The sequence below is a fragment of the Lutjanus erythropterus genome, chromosome 5, assembly GCF_056507025.1.
Source record: "Lutjanus erythropterus isolate fLutEry1 chromosome 5, fLutEry1.hap2, whole genome shotgun sequence".
In the NCBI taxonomy this organism is placed as follows: Eukaryota; Metazoa; Chordata; class Actinopteri; order Lutjaniformes; family Lutjanidae; genus Lutjanus; species Lutjanus erythropterus.
In genome coordinates, this window is record NC_139321.1 from 25,620,650 (window position 1) to 25,640,766 (window position 20,117).

A 20,117-nucleotide genomic window follows, 5' to 3' on the forward strand; every position below is an offset into this window, starting at 1 on the left:
AAATACAAATGTTTTGTATCTTATTATTTATTATTAATAATTGCTGGTAATTAATAATTGGTTTCAACTACTGGTTAAGGAAAATGCCCAAAATTTGCAACCCTAGTCCGGAGAGGTGAATGTGACTTCAATCTTTAAAAGTAACTAATACTCTGAGTAGGTTGTTGCTCTGGTGGCGTCATTTGTCTGCACAGTGTCCAGTGTTTGGAGCTGTCGAGTTCATGTCCATTCCTGCTGTCAATCATGACATGAAACCCCATTTTTCTATAATCAAATAACTAATTAAAACCAAACTTTGGCCCATGTCCTATCTATTAAAATAGAGAAGTTAATAGGTTTATGACCTATACTGCAACCAGCCACCAGGGGCAATCGAGATGTTTGGCTTCACTTTTTAGAAGCTGTCATATTGTCTCAATATATGTCAATGGCCTCAAACCCTCAAAGACTGGATACACTCTGGTCTTGTATTTAAATACAAATCTATTACTCAAAGCAAACACTATGTAAATTTTTTGTGTAATTCCTGTTTTTCTCTCTGTCTCACAGGGCCATTTTATGCACCAACACTCAAGCTCAGCATCTACTGTAGTGTGTGAGCATTAAACTCTTTTGTGTTTTTGTGTCTCTCAACAGGAACACACACCACCGACCAGACGCTTGCATGTGTGTGCGTGCGTGTGAGGGAGATCTCTGCTTAAAAAAACAACCCTATCCACAAGTCAGCATTCAGAGATTGTAAGTACACTTTCTGCCTTCCATTTTTCCTCATATTTTTATGAACCCAAAGCTGTGCACAGTTCCTGAAGGATCCCTGCGTTAATATCAAACAGTGAGATCATTTATATAGCAGAAAAGCTAAACCCAATTCAAAGCTAAAAGGACTATTAGATGGAACATGAATCGTGTGAAGAAAGATTTCAAACTCCTTCCGTTTCAGTCTGATCCAACAAAGGGATATAAAACCTCATCTTACAAGGATTAAATACTAAATCCTTTATCAATGTGAGCCATAGGCAAAAGCTATAGAGTTAAATTTTGCTTAAAAGCATAACCTCTTTCTTGCTGACTGATCATTCTGCTTTAATGGTCTATTTAAAAGAGTCACACATAATTATTCCCAGCGCTTTACCCTCTAACCTTCTCAGTCTCTCCGTCTTTCTCAAGAAACATAAGTTATATCCTCTTAGAGGTTATGAACTCTGTCTTGCAGGGGAAGCCTCTGTTGTCATGATATCGCTGTGAAGGTGTGATCACATACGTGCAGCAGCAGAGGTTTGTTTGAGTCTTGTGTGTCCTCTGCAGCTTTTGCTCACATCTGCAATTCTGCATTGAAACCATGCCAGTGAGCAGAGAGCTGATGCAGAGTGGTGGGTCCTCTGTTGTAGCCAGGTACATCAGCCAGTGGCTACTGCCATAACAGGATGTGTGTGAGGGAGTTTAATAATGCTGCAGAGCAAATGACTGCAGTCAATACAGTAATCAAATTTGCTGCAGTCACAAGCTATTGTGTGAAAATGTACTGTGTGTGCAATTAAAATACTCTTATAAATATGTTTAATCTTAATGCTTTTTCAATTTTAGAATTAGATATCTTCCAGAGTTGTTCCTTCATTGTATCAATGCAGCACAATATACTCAACACTGTATTTTGCAAAAAAGAAATGCTCACAAACAATTGGAAGCTTTCCTTATTAGCATATGAAACACAATGTTCACAAACATCAAAAACATGTTGTTTATCCCCACAGCACTTGGGGATTATAATCAGCTCATGGGCCCACTTATTGTCTCTGAGAGGTGGCCACTTACGCTTGTTAAGACCTCCTCCATGCTGAATCACTGCCACATATTTTATCACCTTGCTTTTCAACAAATTAATATGGGTCAGTATCAGGCAAAACTGGAATGAAAAACCCTGTTGCATCTCTTCCATTTTAGCTGAGAGTGGGCAGCATGCTGAGCTTACGACATCTTTGGGAGATGTTAAGATTTTTTTATTTATTAATATTTACTATCAGGACCTGTCAAAAAACAGAGCACTCGCAGTGTAACTTGGCAGGGTGGTTATGTGTAAAAATGTTTATCTCTGCTGCAGAATTAATTATACTTCCCACAGACAGCCCAAGCAACTCACTTTTGTAATTATCGCACAGCTAAACTAAGAGTTCACAGCCATGCTAGAAGCTCTGTGAGGATGTAATTAGGGACAGCAAAGCTTTGTGCCATAGGCTCCAATCACACGGGTACTCTGGTGCTTGAGCACTCATTGAAAAGGCTGAGCACCCACAGTGAATGTGAGTTCAGTGTGTATACTGTGTGACTACCAAAGTATGGCATTCATTTGTTTTGAATGTGGACAGGATGTATATATTTTGGGCACAAGCTGGATTTTGGTGGCCAGTTTCCCACTTCTGGATAAAAGTAAGGAGACAAAATGTGCAGGCATGTTTGAGTGACAGACAGCTTTGACAGCAGCAGCACATAGAGTACAGTCAAAAAAATGTCTTTATTCTATGGCATTTTTATCATGGCCGTCATCTATCTTTTTAAACATAGGTAGGACTAATTGTTGTCAGGTAGTAAATAAATGCTTCTCACGCATTTATGAGGAAACTGTTGTTATAATAGGCAGCTGCAGGGTTTCCCCCTGTGAATCGCAAGCCTGGTGGCCCATCAGGCCTAAGCTGACCACCCACCAAGCCTAAGCATTAGAGAAATTTATTTTCGAATCTTTTCAGCTTTTAACACTGACTTAATGTGGGGTACTATGAAACCTGTGTTACAGCTTTGTAAAAATCTAAATTCTGTGATTCCACCCATGATTATCTCATCACAGAAAGTATAGGGCCCACCTTAATGCCTCCATCCATCCGTTGCTGGCCCACAGAGGGCCCCGATCAAAAAAGACAAAGCCTAACATCATTGCTGGGGGAAATCCTGACTTCAGTTATGTTGTCTTTGCATTGACAGGTTAACTCTGTTTGCACAATGGGAGTTGCATGGTCAGCTTCTCAGTGGTGAAATAGTAATTGTCAGCTTTGCAATTGCTTGATGTGGTTGTGTGTGTCTGTGTGTGTCTAAATGCTGATATCAGCATGCTGTCATGGTCACAGGACAAAGAAACAATGCCTACGTGCTGATGTTCCACAACTTTCCCATGTTCACCACCTTAGCTTAATTTGTGAGTAGCACTTGGAAATTTTGACCTGATGATGGTGCTATGACACTCAAGTAATCATCAAAAGTAGTAGAAGTCATCCTGAGGTGGACATGAATGTCTATACCAAAACTTATGACAATATATCATACTGTCATTAAGACATTTCACTCAAATCATAAATGTAGAGCTCATGATGAAGAAAAAGTAAGAGGATCAGCAAAGTGATCTGGTGGTTTATCGACTTGCAACCACAAATCTAGAGATGCACTGATTCCAATTTTCTTGGCCGATTCCGATTTCTGATTTTTTTTTAAGGGTCTGACCTGCTGATTCCGATTTTGGATGATTCTGATTTTCAGTCTCTCCAATAATTATAATTGGCAGCATTCACAACCATTTTTGCAATTTTTCTTATAAAATTAAATTGGATGTTCATTATAAAAAACTGCCTATTAAATAACTTATACATTTTCTCCAAAAGAGCTCCAGATTACAGCCAAGCCTTATTATACTGTTATATTAATATTATGTACCAGAAGGAACACAATCTCGCAAAATTTCATAGGATCCTGCGAGACATGATTTCATGTGAGCTCGTGTGGAGGCAGATGTAAAGAGACCAGACACTGACACGGTGCAACTGATTGCTGAAGCAAAACTTTGCAGTGAGAAAAACAGAAGCAGAAGTTAAAGGAGGATAAGAAAGTGTCTGAGGAGACACATCAACACAGGGTGTTTATTCTTCAGCCAGAACAGGAGGTGAGATTTTAGCTGTCAGTCTGTGAGCAGTAGTCTGCTGCTGGTTAACATTAGCCTGAAGAGCTAGAAAGTTTACCGCTGTTTGGCGACACTGTCAGCTGCTCTGTCTCCTTGTTGGCGGTCTGTCTTGTCTTTATCCTCTTCTAGGAATCTGCTGCTAATACTGACTTCACGCAACCATGTATCTGAGTGTGTGCTGCTGTGATCAGCGCTGTTGTGGGTGTGACGTTATAGTCAGTGTCTGCTGCACGCATGATGTGACCATCGTGCACAGTGTGTGTGAATATGATGAGCACAGAATCAGGTATGTGATGCTGACCGATCACCAGTCAGGGACAGTCACGCAGAACCTCTGGCCAGTCTATTGGTACATCCCTACACAAATCTGTATAAACTTTAATAGCTATCCATCAAATAGTTGAAGTATGAGATATTTCATTGTGGACCAATGTGGTGGCATACCATTTGCATAGCTAAAAAGTTTCATGTAAATTCTAAGCAAACACAATAAACTTTTTCTTCTAGTTTCACAGCTAATTGCATATTGTGTCATTCCACAAAGAAAGTGCCACTCCTTAATATTTCGGTACTACTGCTGAAGGAGAGAGGCCAGCGTCATTCACCACTTCACAGAGATTTGAGCAAACTGTGCTGAGTGGAGAAGGCCACAGAGGACCTGGCATGCCGGGGATAGACAACACAGATACAGCAAAAAGAAAAAAAAAATCCTGTGTGATCTGCCAGGGGGAATATAAACAGCTATTCAAGCATATGGAAGGTGTTGCTATCACAGGCAAAGAGAGGCGAGTTTGTTTTCAACCCGTGTCTCCGTGTGTGGTATGCATACTGATGTTTTTTGCTGGAAAATTCCTATGTGATCTGCTACCTGCGCTTTTAATGATCTCTGAAAGTATGTGAACGCATACTGGTGACAAAGAATAGCTCAGACTGTCAGATCAGGTAGTGATTAAGTTTGAGGTACAGATAAGCCACTGTTACATCACCAGAAACACTTCATAGACAATATGCAAATGTGAATAAGATGGAATTTATTGGACTCTAACCTTACTTTCTGCAGCTCATTTCTCACTGCAACCACTTCTCATACCAACTCATCACATGCTGACAATTTGTCACCCCTCTGCGTCTGATACTGAAGTGCAGGGAACCCTTCAGCACATGTATCTGAGCTGCCAAAAGACATTTTTAACACATAATTAACACTGCAAAACACTAACGGTTTGGATGGGTTTAAGCACAAACACTACTTGAGTAGGTTTAGGATAAGACCATGTTTGGGGTGACAATAACCTTGGTAAGAATTACTGGGGGGAACGGGGAGGATTAAACTTACACGTTGCATGGTTAGTTACACACAGCCATCTGGAAGTCATCCTTAGAAACTGTTACGAAATGTGCAGGCACTTTGAAAAAACACTTGGCAGGTGATTGGATGAATCATCTGTCTATGACATCTACAATAGGCTAACTTCAACCAATCAGATTAGTGTTTCCATGGACCCTTCTCACTGTCATCACACCTAAAACCACACCTGTAGCTGCCTGTAGTCCCTCCTAGGATGCTGATTGGCTGCACAACTTTTGATACGTACACAAATAACTTAAGGTCTAAAATGACCATAAAGGTATTTTAATTGTTTAAAAAAATATTGATTATTGTAGGCTTGTTATTTTAGTTTTAATGCATTTTAGAGCAATTACTGATTATTTTTATTTTGCATCATTGTGCAGCACCTTCCCAACATCAAAACCGACTTCAGCCTAATTGAACGGGACAATAACACACAGAAAAGATTCTTCCTTGGTGTATCCATCAGCGCATATCACGGCTGACAGACATAACAAGACATACACCAAGAGAGGGAGACTTGACTGTCTAGAAAATGTGAGTTTCAGTTAGCTTTGCACAGAAACAGCCGGTAGAAATATCAGTCAGAGGGCTACTTTTTACTTTTATACTTTCACGTTTACATTTCAGAGCCTGTACTTTTCCACTTTTGCTTGAGTAAAGAAGTTAAATCAGCACTTCTACCTTTACCAGTCCTGTTTACCTAAAAATTTGTACTTCTACTTGACTAAAGAGTGTGTGCGCTTTTACCAAATCTGGAAAAATGTGTGATTTACCTGCAAAAAAGGCTCAGCGACATAAGAAGCTAATGGACGCTAACAAGGACCCCACAGAGCCACCGACCTGTTTGAACCACCCAGAGACAGGTTAAAGACCTGCTCTGAGGCTGTTTCAAATATTTTCAAAGGTTCCCATCAAAGATAGATGTATTTTAATAAAGTGAAGCTGCTGGTTAACACTGAGTCAAAGTTATAAACATCAATCCCCTGCAGTTAAGAGCTCTCTTTTACATTTTTGCTCTGTTACTAATACATGTGGTGACCTGATTCACTGGTGGTATTGATCAAACTGATTAAATAACAGTTCTAGTCAATGAACTGATCTGTACTGCAGGACCACAATGCATTTCCCTGCCGTACCAACTCCAGACACCCTGTTCAAAGTTGTAGAGCCAACATCAATCGGGCAAACCCATCAAAGCCCAGGCTGGATATCCTAGTGGGGAGCATTTACCAGTTCAAAACCAGCAGACTGATCCTCGGCCTCTGCTAGATTCCTCTTATCTCGACACTGTGACCCTTGTCTCGCTTTATCCCTGGCCTCTCTGTGTAACATTTACTTGCGCTTGCTTCAACTACTCCATCTCTTCTTCTCTCTGCTTTCTGTACACAGTGGATACAGCTTGTTTTTTTCTCTCTCCTGCTCCTTGTAGATGAATGTTCTGTGATGGTGAGCTTACAGCAGCCTTCAAACGCAGTGGATTTTCTTATCTCTGGCCCCTTGAGCACAGAAGCTCTGAGGCCCCACGGATATCTTTCTGTCTTTTACTGTTCAGATACAGAGATGCCAGTTTCTTTAGGGTGCTAACACAGCTGAGTGGGTGCCAACATGTTGATATCAACATCCGTGGTAAATATTGAAGCAGAGATTGCTGTTGCTAATCACTGCTGGCAAAACAGTGAAAGTGCAATCAGACAATCACAGGTACATCGTTCTGTCTTTGAGAAGCTGACTGGATTTAGGCCACGTCTTGTTCCGCAATCCTTTACTCGATCTCGGAGGGATCTTCATGCTTAAATAAGCAGGATGTGTATGACGATGCTGCTTACTCTTGTGTGTGCGTGTGTCTTACAAGTGTACATGAGTGTGTGTGATCATCTCCAAACTCATCAACATGGTGCTCGTCTCCTGTCACAACACTGTCTGGCAATGAGCGGCTCTGTCACACTGGGTGACACAGCACTCCAATTAATCACAGAGAAGGACCACTAATGAAGTCATTATGTATTCTGAGAGTTTCATCTTGACATCCACTTTTCCCACTAAAGAAGTGACTGATACAGAAATACACGTGAAAGGCTTAAAGGCATAGTGGTAATGGATTAGCAAAAATGGAAATATACTTGTGAACAGGACTCGGTTGATGAAAGGTATTAGTCCGTCTCTGCAAGTGTTTATGTAATTTCCCTACTTAGTGTTGTAAACTTTGTCTCACCTCTTGAAAATCAATCAGGATTTTTTTTTTCTTGCCCTTTATCTTAATGAATTCAAGAACGAAGTGCTTGAGTCCTACTTTACCCCTTGAGTGAACTACATACATCACAGTCACAGTCGGATCTGCATCCACAGGTCAGGTACTCATTACAATGTTCAGAATTAAAGGATACATGCTGCTCCGTGTGACTGACACTTGTTTTATTGTTGTCTGCTTCTAAAGTAGGACATGAAGCCTCATAAACAATGCCAGTGCTGACGGCTAAAGTAAAACATTCTCTATATCTGTGCTGACTGACACAGTACTGGATGTACTGTATTTCTTTATGCACATTTTGTTGTTTCTCTAGGGGATGTTCTAGGGAAGCTCACAATCATGTTTTTTGCTACTGGTCCTGATTGCCAATCATCTATAAGCCCTGTCAGCTGATAAAAGGCCAATACAGATTGTTTTTTGTTTTGTTATAGCAGCTAGTATAGCAATATTGTAGGTCAGTTGGATATTAAGCCAAACTGAACACGTAATACCAAATTTTACCACTAGGCGTTACTCAGCTGCTCCCAAGTAGAACATAAGAGCCAATGAATGAGAGTTGAGTTGGAAGTCAGTGAGTTTTCACAACATGTTCCTGCAAATGTTTCACAATAAGTGCCCTGCTAAGAAATGAAAGACTTTTGTCCACTGAAACACACGAGGGCTTTTAATTTGAAACAGATACAGGAAGTGTTGGGTTGAGTAATGCAGTAACTTTATCGGGGCAAACGTGAGTGAATCAAAATGAGGCTTTGCATTTCTGCTACTGAAAAGCTATACCTGGCTTAATAACCAACGCTAACATAGCTAACAGATGTGATAAGCAGGAGTGACATTACAGTGATCAGGGACAAGGTTACATTAGAGTTGTAATTACAACGTAAAATGACAGGGTGATTGTTTATTAATTTTCCAGCAACACAATCTAGTTAGCACCTCGGTATGAAGACAGACTTGACTCCATGCTTGCACACACGGTTGTTGTTCTTAAGCTGCAAGCAGTGGTGGAGCAGAAACTACCAGCTGTCATGTGACTGATCTGTTGAAGACGATCTGACAGCTGTGATCCTGTCTTGTGCACACTTCACAGGTCTGTTGAGATTTATTGGGCTTTATTATGATAAGAAGAATTACTGATTCCTTATTTGTGAGAATAATTTTACAAACACACATACACACGCTGTTTTACATTAATCAAAGGTGTTTTTTGATTGTGAAGACGTGTGTGCGTGCCTTAGTCAAGCACAAGACACACACCCCCACACACTTTTAACTTCAATATTTACACTTTATAGCTCATAGAAAATATGTTCAAAGGACAATTTACTAATCCACACTCCAGTGTGAGGAAAAGACTTAACATAAATTAAGGTGTTTTGTGTTTTGGATGTGTGTGTGTGTGCTTTGGCTAAAGGCGCCAGGTGCTTGATCTTGTGCAGACAGACTGACTGCGCCACAGACTTTACACTTTAACCAAGTTTCAGCTCGTCTTAAGTGCAAGTGGTTTTTACTCCAACGCGCCGAGCACAAGATAGCAAATATGCCTGGCCATGCCCTCGTTTTGCCTTCATTTTCAGACCTCCCGCCCATTCCCACACAGACCAGGCGCAAATGCATTTGCCATCTTGCAGACGTGGCAAAAATGGCAACTCCGGCAGTGTAAGATAGCAAATCCACCTGCACCACAGCTTTGTGCCGGGTGTTAGATAGAAGATAAAATCTTCTTTATAAGATGATTTTGAGAAATGGTAAAACATAATTAGTGGCAACCAACATCTACTTATGAGGCGATGAGGTGAGATGAGGTTGTGTTAAATTGAATTCTTGCATTCATTTCACATAAAAGTATGTAAGTTGTTGAGGAACAGTGTGCAGATCAAAATGAATTTCCTACAAGTTATCCAACGTATATTATGAGAACATCTATGAGCCTTCCCTCTATCTCTTTGCTTTTGTCTGCCTTAAAAAAGGACCAAGCTCGGCTCCAGTCACACAATACCTCCCAAAGCACAAACCTCTCAAGAGATTTAAAATATCCCACAATGTGGCTTCAGTCTGTAGGTGTCAGTTTATGTCATGATCTCTTATGTGGTCCAATCTGGGCATTTGTGAGGTTTTCATATGAGGGTTACCTTTCCTTCACTACACTGAGTTACACGCACTCCACAAATTTAGAATTGTGATTCCATAACACTTCCAGACTCATAATAGTCATTTTTTAAAAAAAGGATCAAAACTGATGCAGCAGAAGCAAAAATGTCTTCCTGTTCTTTCCACATATTTTTCTCCCTTTAAAATCTGGCACCTACGTTACTCACCATGCAACGCAAACAGCTGTGTTATGTTTGCAGTAGCTAATGTAGCCTTAAGTCGCCAGTCTCAGACGTGAGAAAAATGAGGAGTGGGCTGCAGAGGTCACTTGTTTCTGTCTCCAAACCAACAGACGTTTTCATTTTCAAATTGTAGTTTTCAGCGTCAACCAACATTGATTCAAGTGACCTCACTTGAGTCAATTTATTGGACTTTACACAGCCAGCCACTTTTTGCACATGTTCAGCAGAAGAACTGTAAACTGACTTTGATATGTAAAATCACTGTAGTTCCCATTTAATCACTGATTTAATTAGAGATTGGACTGGATTTTGATTACATATAATTTAATGATATATGAATAACTGAATACATATTACATAATGATTAGACAAAATATATGGATATATAGATACTGTATATACTACTAGTGGTGGATAGAGTACTGAAAATCTGTACTCAAGAACAAGTACTGTTACATTGCTAAAATATTACTCAATTACAAGTAGTAATTTAGTAGTAGTTACTTTTAACTGTTGATGTCACAGTCACCTCTCCAAACTAGGGTTGCAAATTTTGTGTATTTTCCTTAACCAGTAGTTGAAAATGCTAACAATCAATTAACCATTAACGATTTATATGATACAAAACACATTTTTTCCTCATTTTATTTTTTTTGTGTTTTTCTTTTTTTCTCATTTAAAGTTTAAGTTTCTTTATTCAACAAAACAATGTCAAATGAAGTGCAATTACTGCCATGACGTTTGATTAAATATCCATGAAAACATTTTTAATTGGTTAAATTCTTAATGGTGATCAATTAATGATTGATCATTAACATCCTTACTCTAAACATGTCTTGCTGCAGCATGTTTTTCATTTGTATGTCATTGTTTCCACTGGCTTGTTTGCTATCAGATCACCTTACTGGCTACTAAAATGTAGATGAAATGTTTGGATGTAAGTCAACGTGTACTCAGTACTCAACTATGTTTTTAAAAGTAACTAAGTAGATTACATTGTGTAATTCATACTTAAGTACGAGTAAAAGTACAGCTTGGAATATCTACTCATAAAAGTACCCACAAACTACTTAATTACAGTAATTTGAGTATTTGTAATTAGTTACCTTGTCCCTATATATAAAATGCATATAGATATACAGGTATACTATCTGTATATAGAAAAATATGTTATCTTTCTGAGGGCACAAAGATATGTAGAAATAACATGTTCCACATTTCTGGCAAACAAACAGGAAAATTACTCAATATTCCCAACTGAACAACAGTAATTAAAATACAATTATATTCAGTTTGTATAAATGATCTCTATGGTTTGATAATAGTCAGTGTTTCTTTATCTGTTTGTTTGTTTTTTTGTCTGGAATTTCCGAGATTAAGAAAAACATACTATATTCCCATTGCAGCCTCTTCTTGGTCCAACTGGATCTTCATTTCCAAGATTTAAATGAACAGAAGACGCTCGATGCAGAGCGCAGGCTGAATGCATGAACACAAAAGACTGAAATGCAGCTCTGTTTTTACAAAGTCTGTTGATCCAGTAATCTCTGAATTTGGCATGTATCATCTTTGGAAACCGAAGACTTCAAGTTATTAAAAGTCTGTTGGCACTTCTAAACGTTTAACCACCACGGGCCAACAAAATGAGCCTGAACTTATGGAAGCAAAGTTCAATCTGGCATCAAACTGGAATTACGCCCTCGTGGTTTTATGTCTCCGCCAACCAGTCAAGCTGCAGTTTACATCCATGTCTGTCCAGACTCATATACAATGTATTAAGTGTATTTTTGGCAAGTTATCACCATATTGACATGTGTGATCTCAGTGATTAATTTCCAGTGAGAAATATGCTGTCTTTACTTAGAGACTGAAAAGTAACTGTAGAGGGCTCATAATAATGCATGCTCCATCTCCATAATGCTTCATCATTGGTAAGAAAAGTAAATTAAGTGTAATGCATTTTAATGCATTAAAAGGATCGATGCTGCCTTATCAGTGGATGTGCACTATATCCACAGTCATAAAACATGAGAGATGTGACTTAAAATGAATTCTAGTGTCTTATGGATGCTCTTGACAAGTTATAAACTGGAGGTTGACTGACGGAGCTAATTATGCATTATGACCAGTAAGTGATTTGAGGGGTGATGCCATTCCAATTATTAGCAAGATGACCAAAATGCATCCTCCTTGTTAATTTGTCATCCCCCCTCTTCATCTCCTAGTAGCAGAGGGAGTGCAGCAGCAGAGGTGTTGTTTAGGTGAATATGTTTCTGTAAGTTACAATCTTTGTCCCTGAGCATGCCTGTGAATTATCAGTAGCTTCACTGTAATGTGTATTAATAAATCCATGGCCCTGTCTGTGGTGCTGAAGCAGCACACAGATATTTAATTGTGACTTTTTTTCAAGTACTGCCCTTCTGTCAGATTTGTCTTGACCCTTTAATATTCTTTAAACTATAGAGAACCAAAACAGACCTATTAATAATGGCAACCCAAACTCACCTATAGTCAAACTGTGGGATGAAAGCAATGAGTTGGGTGTTTTATAATCATGTGCAAAAATGTATTTAGTCTTTTTCTTGCTTTGAATACATCATATAAACCTTAATGTTCTATTCCTAAAGTAGACAGATTTTACTAGTAACTCTCTGCATTTAGGCATCTTAAATAATAATGTGTATTATTGTGTGTATGTGTTTATGAGTATAGTCATGAAGCAATTTAAATACACCATAACAGTCTAATAGTATAAAAGACATTATAGAAAGTCTTACCAAATTCTCTCAAGGGGTTGCTGAGAGAATCAAGTTCATGAGAATGGGATGGCCAGATGGGCAAATGGACAGAAAACCCCAAAACATAATTCCTCCAGTCATGACTGTCACCAGTGCAGAAACATAAAAACTTGACATTAGTAATTCTACCTCAGCACATCAAATTTACAGATTTGTTCAATTCCACTATAATACTTTTATTAATTCAATATTTTTGGCAGTTTTGTAAAAACAAAATTCAGCAAAACTTGGCGAATATAAAACTACACTTCCACTTGATCCACAGTTCCCACAGCACTCGGACCTGCCAAATGCTATTTGTGGCTACGTTTTTATTTAACTCTGAAATCAGCCTGACAGCAGGCAGAGGCATCCACACGAACATACATATATATATCCTTTATTTAACCAGGTAAAAGCCTCATTGAGATTAAAAATCTCATAATCCCATTCATATGCGTGTGTGTGCACATTAACACACAGACAGCAAGATAGAGAGAGACAAGTGAAGTGGAGAAACAAACAAAAATTAAATCCCAGACAGACAGTTTTTAGCAGAATACAAAGAAACTAAAGATTAAGGATAGAGCTGCATACATGCTGAGATGCCAAAATGACTTAGATGTGCAAACAAACACATATTGATATCTCCTGTCCTCTGAATCAATTGTGATATCATTTAAGTGATACACAGAACAGTAATATCAGACACTATCTTCATTATACAGTATTTTACATCACTATGCACACATGTGCACATTAGCACTGAATACATGAAGTCACAATAAATCACAAAAAATTACATAAGCATTTCTATGTATTTCGGCAAAGTCAGTGACATACGTTGAACTAACTGACGTAAGCCTCCAAGTATGTGCAGTTAGAGTGACATGTCTTGATACTGAACATTTTTGCACAAGATAAAGGATGAGCAGAAGACAGACAGGGAGAGAGAGAGAGAGAGAGAGAGAGAGAGAGAGAGAGAGAGAGAGAGCCCTTTGTTAAATACCAGCAATAGTAAGAGGGTGATGTGGATGTCGAGCTACATGTAGATGTAGTCTCGGGGGTTTGTACAGTGTATCGTCTTACTCATAACCTCTCTTCGTTGCTCAGCCCTCAGGCTTACAGCTGCTGCACTGTAGAGACAATACTATGTTCCTTGCTCCACAGGTTGCTATGGTGATCACTGACCTGAGGAATATGTAAATCACAACCGACCTCAGGTATGTCAGAAAAAAAATGTGAAGGCTATAATTTTTTTTTTTTTTTTTTTTTTTGTAGAATAGTGACAGAATGGATCACATAAACTCCCTGATAGTTCTATGAAACACCAGTGTATATCCACCGTCTGTCTGCCATCAACACTGATAAGTACAAGACGTTCAATGGTAAAGTTGAAATGATTAGGAAATTAATTGATTCACAGCAAATTAATCTCAACTAATTGAATGGAATTTTATAAGAAAGAAAAATACGGAAAAATAACAGTTTGCAGCTTGACAAATGTGACTATTTGCCATTTTTAAAGTAATCTCTGATAGCAAGCAATATATTTGGCTTTTGGGCTAATGGTTTAATCCACAGACTGACTGGCCATCACCATCTCAACTCATTGCCTGACTCAGCTATCTTCCATCTAATACAAAAATGAAGTGGAGCATGGGTGGAGCAGAGAGGCTCCCTAGCAGTTAGCCATTTGTTAAGGTACCGACCTGGCACTCAAAGCAGAAACGCCCTTAATTATGTATAACTTAAAGCCTTAATAGAGGCAGGATGGGATGATGATGGGGGGATCTTGCTCACTACCTGGAGTCATCACCGCTTCCCACTGACAGACACAGACACAATCAAGCATCGTAGTGCTTAGTCACAGGGTTGTGCAGTGGTGTAGGGGGCATGCAGGGGTGTGTGTGGGTGTTTATTTGTACTTAGAACATAACCGCTCTGAAATAATCTAAACTAATGTTTTATTTCTACAATTCAACAGCTTCCTCTCCTCATTCAGTCCCTGCCTTGCACAACCACAGGTGTGTGCTCTCTCTCTCTCTCTAAGCTACTCACAGAGAGGAAAGAACGAGCGTCTCGCTTGCCTAACTAGTCCATTTTAATAAGAAAATAATAAAATGGACATGGAGACGTAACATGCAATGACCAGCAGCACATTAAAAATGGATCATGAGATTACAATGGTAGAGTGTTACAGTGGTCAATGACTGACAGCTGTCAGTGATGGATAATCGTATATCAGTCCAACCCTAGGGTGATAAGGTGTTATATAAAAATCGTGCTGTAAACATGTTTATATATGTTTGTTTTTATTTGAAGTTGGGTGTTTTAAAATAGCAGCCTATAGTGTTGTGTCAGTGTTGGCTTCATTTTTTAGAGGTTGCTGCTTGGTTAAATCAAACACGCAATTTGGAGGTGCAAAGTGTGTGTGTGTGTGTGTGTGTGTGTGTGTGTGTGTGTGTGTGTGTGTGTGTGTGTGTGTGTGTGTGTGTGTGTGTGTGTGTGTGTGTCTACAAGAACAATAAGGAGGGTAAAAATAATGAAACAATTTATAATTTCAGTGCAATACCCTGAGCATGGCCAAAAGCATAAAGGGTCCTAATGTATCTGCACGCACTACTGTTCACATATAGCACAGACATATATTTTGTGCTTGCACACATCTAGATGCTAAGACTTAAAATCTGGGATTCAATTATTGTGTGTACTTCTCGCGCAGACAGACACACACCCACACATGTTTGTGCACGTGTGTGATGTGAAGGCTTTCTGGAGCATGAAATAAGCTTTCCAAGGGAACAGTGAAGAAGACAGTGGCTGATGTCCCCTGCTATTTCTTAATTAAGTACATGCAACTCTCATCTTAAAATCATAAATGTCACCTCAGAGCTTCTGGCAACCGTTCCAGTCTCTCCTGGTAAGTAAGTAAAATGCTGAGGCGCAGGCTGAGTAATGCAGCACTTGGCCATACTCTTAATAAGATACACTGGGGGAAGGGCTCTGTCGTGCAGCAGCGGGTCATTATTTTGTAATCCCACGGATAAACTCAAGAATGTGATTTTGTCCATAATAATGTCATGATGAAAAAAAATACAGGGTATCGACTGTCAAAACACAGAACATTTTCCCCAAGAGTTTCTTTTCCAAACAGGTAAATAGATTCTCTTTTCTCCTCCTTCTCCCCTCCCTCTACTTCCTCTGCCTCCATATCACACCCAAGGATGTGTGATGCTGTTGTGTGTGATGTGTGCATGTGTGTGTGATGTGCTCTGGACTGTGATGAGCCAAGAGGAGGCAACTCGACGATAAGAAACATATCTGTGCTCAGCACCTGCCTGCCCGCCTGCCTCCTGACTGACTGACTACACAAGCCGATTGCATGTGGAGTCCCTCTCATTGTCACGGCCAAAATCCCAAAACTATAATGAGGAAATAAAGTGGAGTGTGCAGACTTTAAAGCTCGATTTTTTTTTTCCTGATGACTGCATTTTTCAACCCCCGCGTGCTGAGAAATTTAACCACATCCAGCAAATTAGAGTTGAATTTTCATTATTTGTTGATTTGACTTCACCATGTGATCAATCCCAAAGAAAGATGACAGCAGTTAAGTTGTGGCTTTCAAGATGAAACAGCCCCTAGTCTCAAAAACAAACAATTTTGTCTGAACCATACAAGCCATTTGTCACACTGTGACAAAGTGCTGCAGTGATTTTGCTGACAAGTTAGCTTCTGTCATTACAGTTACACACCTTTCAGCCTGGTTTACCTGTGCTGTAATGGCCCTGCCAACTCTGATCATGTGTTCCCAGCACATACAGCTCCTTTTACTGGGACACTATAAATATCCTTTGTCTTTTCTGAAGCACCTGACTTTATTATCTTGAATGGTTCATAAGCACATAATCCGTAAAAATCTAGCCACTGTTTGTACCGTGTTTGGTTCGGTTTGTTTCTGCGGCTCAGTGGAGCAGCAGAGAGAGGGCTGTAAATGACATTTAATACGCAGTATCACAAGCTCAGACATTAATTACCTTAATGCAATCAGACATTTGTTCGTCCTGTGGGCTCAGAGAAAAAGGCTCAAGTGTATGCTCACAATCCTGAAAACATCTCCGGCTTTAGTGCGCCAATGCTACCACTAACTGCAACCCACTGTCTATAATTTTATTAACTTGATACTCCAAGTAGACCTGCAAGGATGAGCCGATTAGCCTAATAGATTTATTGATTAATTACAGGTAGTTTCGACCAAGCAATCAACTAGATATTTACAGCATTCCCAGATCAGCATGACAGCATGTTGTGCTCATTACTAAAAATTACTAATTTCTAATTTCTTACTTCTTAGGGGGGAAAACTTTTTAAAAGTGTTTTTATTCATTAAAAAACAGTGGGCCATTATCGATTATGACCTCCTGTTAGGCTAGTTCTTGAAGCTATTTAAGTAAGATTTGTGGAATAATTCAATCTACTTTCTTTGATAAATATTATTTATGGTGCTGTTAGATTGGTGTTACACTGCTGCATTAGGTGTGCGCCTCTCTTTGTGATAGTTTTGTGACTGCAGTGAAAATGTTGTTTTCAAAACGCTGAGGGCCAACAAATATGTGTCAAAGCTGAATATTTCACAAGAGAACATTTTGGAAATTATTACATCTATCTTTTTATAATACGTTTTGGCTTTTGAACTTTATAATTCTCTGGGGTTGTTGGAAATGTTTGGATCACACAGAAACTCTGTTCAGCCTTGATGTTAGCGGCATCAGCTGTTCCAATGAGTCTGTGCCACGGTGCTACGAGCTTAAAAATACATATGGTGTTGTGGACGTAGTAGCTAGTAAAGCAGTTTTGTGTTTGTATGTACGGTTTTTATTTAGTTTTTAAATCCCATGTCTCTAGAAAACGGCTGGCTGACAGCTGAAGGACTAGAAATCTCTGTTGCTAGGTGACTAAGAGTTGGTCTACTTGCTGGAATAGCGGACCAGGTTTGATTATATAGGAGTTCTACTGACTTGACTGATTATTTTTGAATTATTAGACAGATGTGTTTCCAGGGAAATGGAGATAACTCTAACAAAAAGTTTTGTACTGTGAGAGCCCCACAATATGAATACAGCCTTACTGTCACTGTTTGCACCTCAGCGATGCTGTCAGGACCATGATTCCCCATGTAATATTGTTTAATTAATCATTTTGAGTCATTTTCAAAGATAAAAATTTTCAAATTGACCATCTCAAATGTAAATATTTTCTGATTTATTTAGTAAAATGAATATCTTTGGTCTGTGGACAAAACAAAACATGAGGATGTCAGTTTGGGCTTTCAGAATTTTTTCACCATTTTCTGATATTTTATGGATCAAAAAACTAATTGATAAATCATGAAAATGATCGACAGATTAATTGATAATGAAGATAACTGTTTGTTGCAGCCCTAATTACCAGCATAACTTCCTTTGCTCCCCACACGCCGTATAACCAAAGTCATCTAGTAATTTACCCACCCAAGCCCTTACTGTCCTGCTGTTCCTTCCCTTTTCCACCCCCACATCCACATACATGTAAACAAATGCTGTATTTCTCTAACCTCTCACTGCCCCTGTCACAACACCACCACTTTGCAATCAACTTTGCTTTCTCAAACTTCACACACATGGCTGAGCACTCACCATCACACAACAGCAAAGAGGAGAGGAGAAGAGTGGTGACGATTAGCCGAGACAGGGCTTCAAGGAGAGAGGCAATGAGCAGCGAGTGAACACTTCTAACACCTTAGGGACATTCAAAAGTCCTCGGCAAGTCCTCCACTGTGAAATGTAACATTAGATGAATCATTAGCAGCATCTTCCACCATTTCTTTGCACCTAATTATAAAAAGATGGATTCATTTTAGAGTTTGTCAGGTAGAAAGGGAAAAATTTCCAAGTCAAAGAACAGCTGAAATTACGACAAAATGACAAGCTTACACAAAAGAGACCCACGCTTATTATCCGTGTCTTAAATAGACTCATATTTCTCCTATATCTCGCCTTCACTATCATGACACAAATGTTCCCCAGTGCACTGTGGGTGCTGTGCACAATTCTTTATGCAACAGAGACAATTTTACTGATCGATCCCTTCAAAAGGTCCTGCGAAAGATTCGATATGACAGACCACCGAGAGCATTACCTGCAATCTTGTTGATTATCTCCACATTCACATCGATTATCATGTGGCTCCCTCCCCCCTCATACTCAGTTATCAGTCTGTGGTTGCTGATTCAGAGCTACATTATTGATCGCAGCCCATTAAAAGGGATAAAAGTGCACAGTTGCTGCCTGATTCATCACAACTCATGGTGGAGCCATCACTCAATGGGCCAACTACACTTACAACTGGAATAAACATCTGTGCACAGGTACACTTCAAAAGAGCATGAATGCTGATAGACTCTCCCTAGACTGAGCTGAAGTGTGACCTGGGATATGCGACTTTTGTTAAAAAACAAGACAAAAAAGGAAAAAGGAAAGGATGTGAGATGCTATTTTCTGAAAATCTTTATACTCTGCTCTCTCCATTAATTGCACTGGTTGAATGCCTATAGAAGTAATAATAAAAGCGTATATTTCACCGTGCTTGGTTCTGGCCAGCTGGACCAACAAGCAGAACATTTGTTGGTAAAATGGTCAATATATCATGGTGGCAGTGGGACAGTGTCATTGATTAAAGCAGTGGCTTGGCTCTAAGCGAAATTCATTGTGCATACATATTTACTTTTTGTAAGATACCAAGAAACCGTTTTCTCAAATATTGAACACCCTGACTAATGCTAGCAAACGAATTACACATGACAATGACAACCGCAACAAGAATTGCAAGCAGTCAGCGGTTCTGCTTCAATGCAATAGTCAAGCCCTTTTAGATATGTGCACCACAGCAGGCTACATATTCCTCTCTCCTCTCCTTTGCCCAGGGTGCATTAAATGGATTAAAGCACTAAGAGCAGCCAACCATATATTCATTTCCTCCACAGTGAGGGTGAGAGCAGCAGAGAGCAGACAGCATATTATGGAGTGTCACAAAGTCCCTGGACCATCTTGCCAAATCAAAGACGGAAGATTAAAATCTTTAGAGGAGATACAATCTTCTTCATTAAGCAGCTTTAACACAGCTGAGTTTGTTTGCTTTTTGCCCAGCGTAAGCAGGAGTTACCACCACACTCATATGGGAGAAAAGATATGAGTAACAATGCATTAAAATATAATGGCCAAGAAACGTCTTTGAAAGTAAAGAGATTATTTATCTCTGGGGTCCATGGCATAAGCATATATTAGAAACACAGAGAATGAGAGCCTGTGTTGTATGTATAGTATTTTTGCACACTTGATCACATTAAATTTGCAAAACTGAGGATCTTTGGATCAGTATGCAGTGTAATGCCAATAGAATAATACTCAAGCAACTTGACTGACACAATAGT

The 20,117-nt window shown here is 39.3% G+C and overlaps 1 protein-coding gene across 2 annotated transcripts in view; it reads left to right on the forward strand.

Moving 5' to 3' along the window:
• frmpd3 (FERM and PDZ domain containing 3) overlaps positions 1-20,117 on the forward strand; it is a 114,448-nt gene that overhangs the window by 48,444 nt on the left and 45,887 nt on the right. For both annotated transcript variants that reach the window (XM_084719384.1, XM_084719382.1), the window contains exon 2: positions 637-738. The gene's annotated coding sequence lies outside the window, so the exon portion shown is untranslated. The remainder of the gene's footprint in view (positions 1-636; positions 739-20,117) is intronic.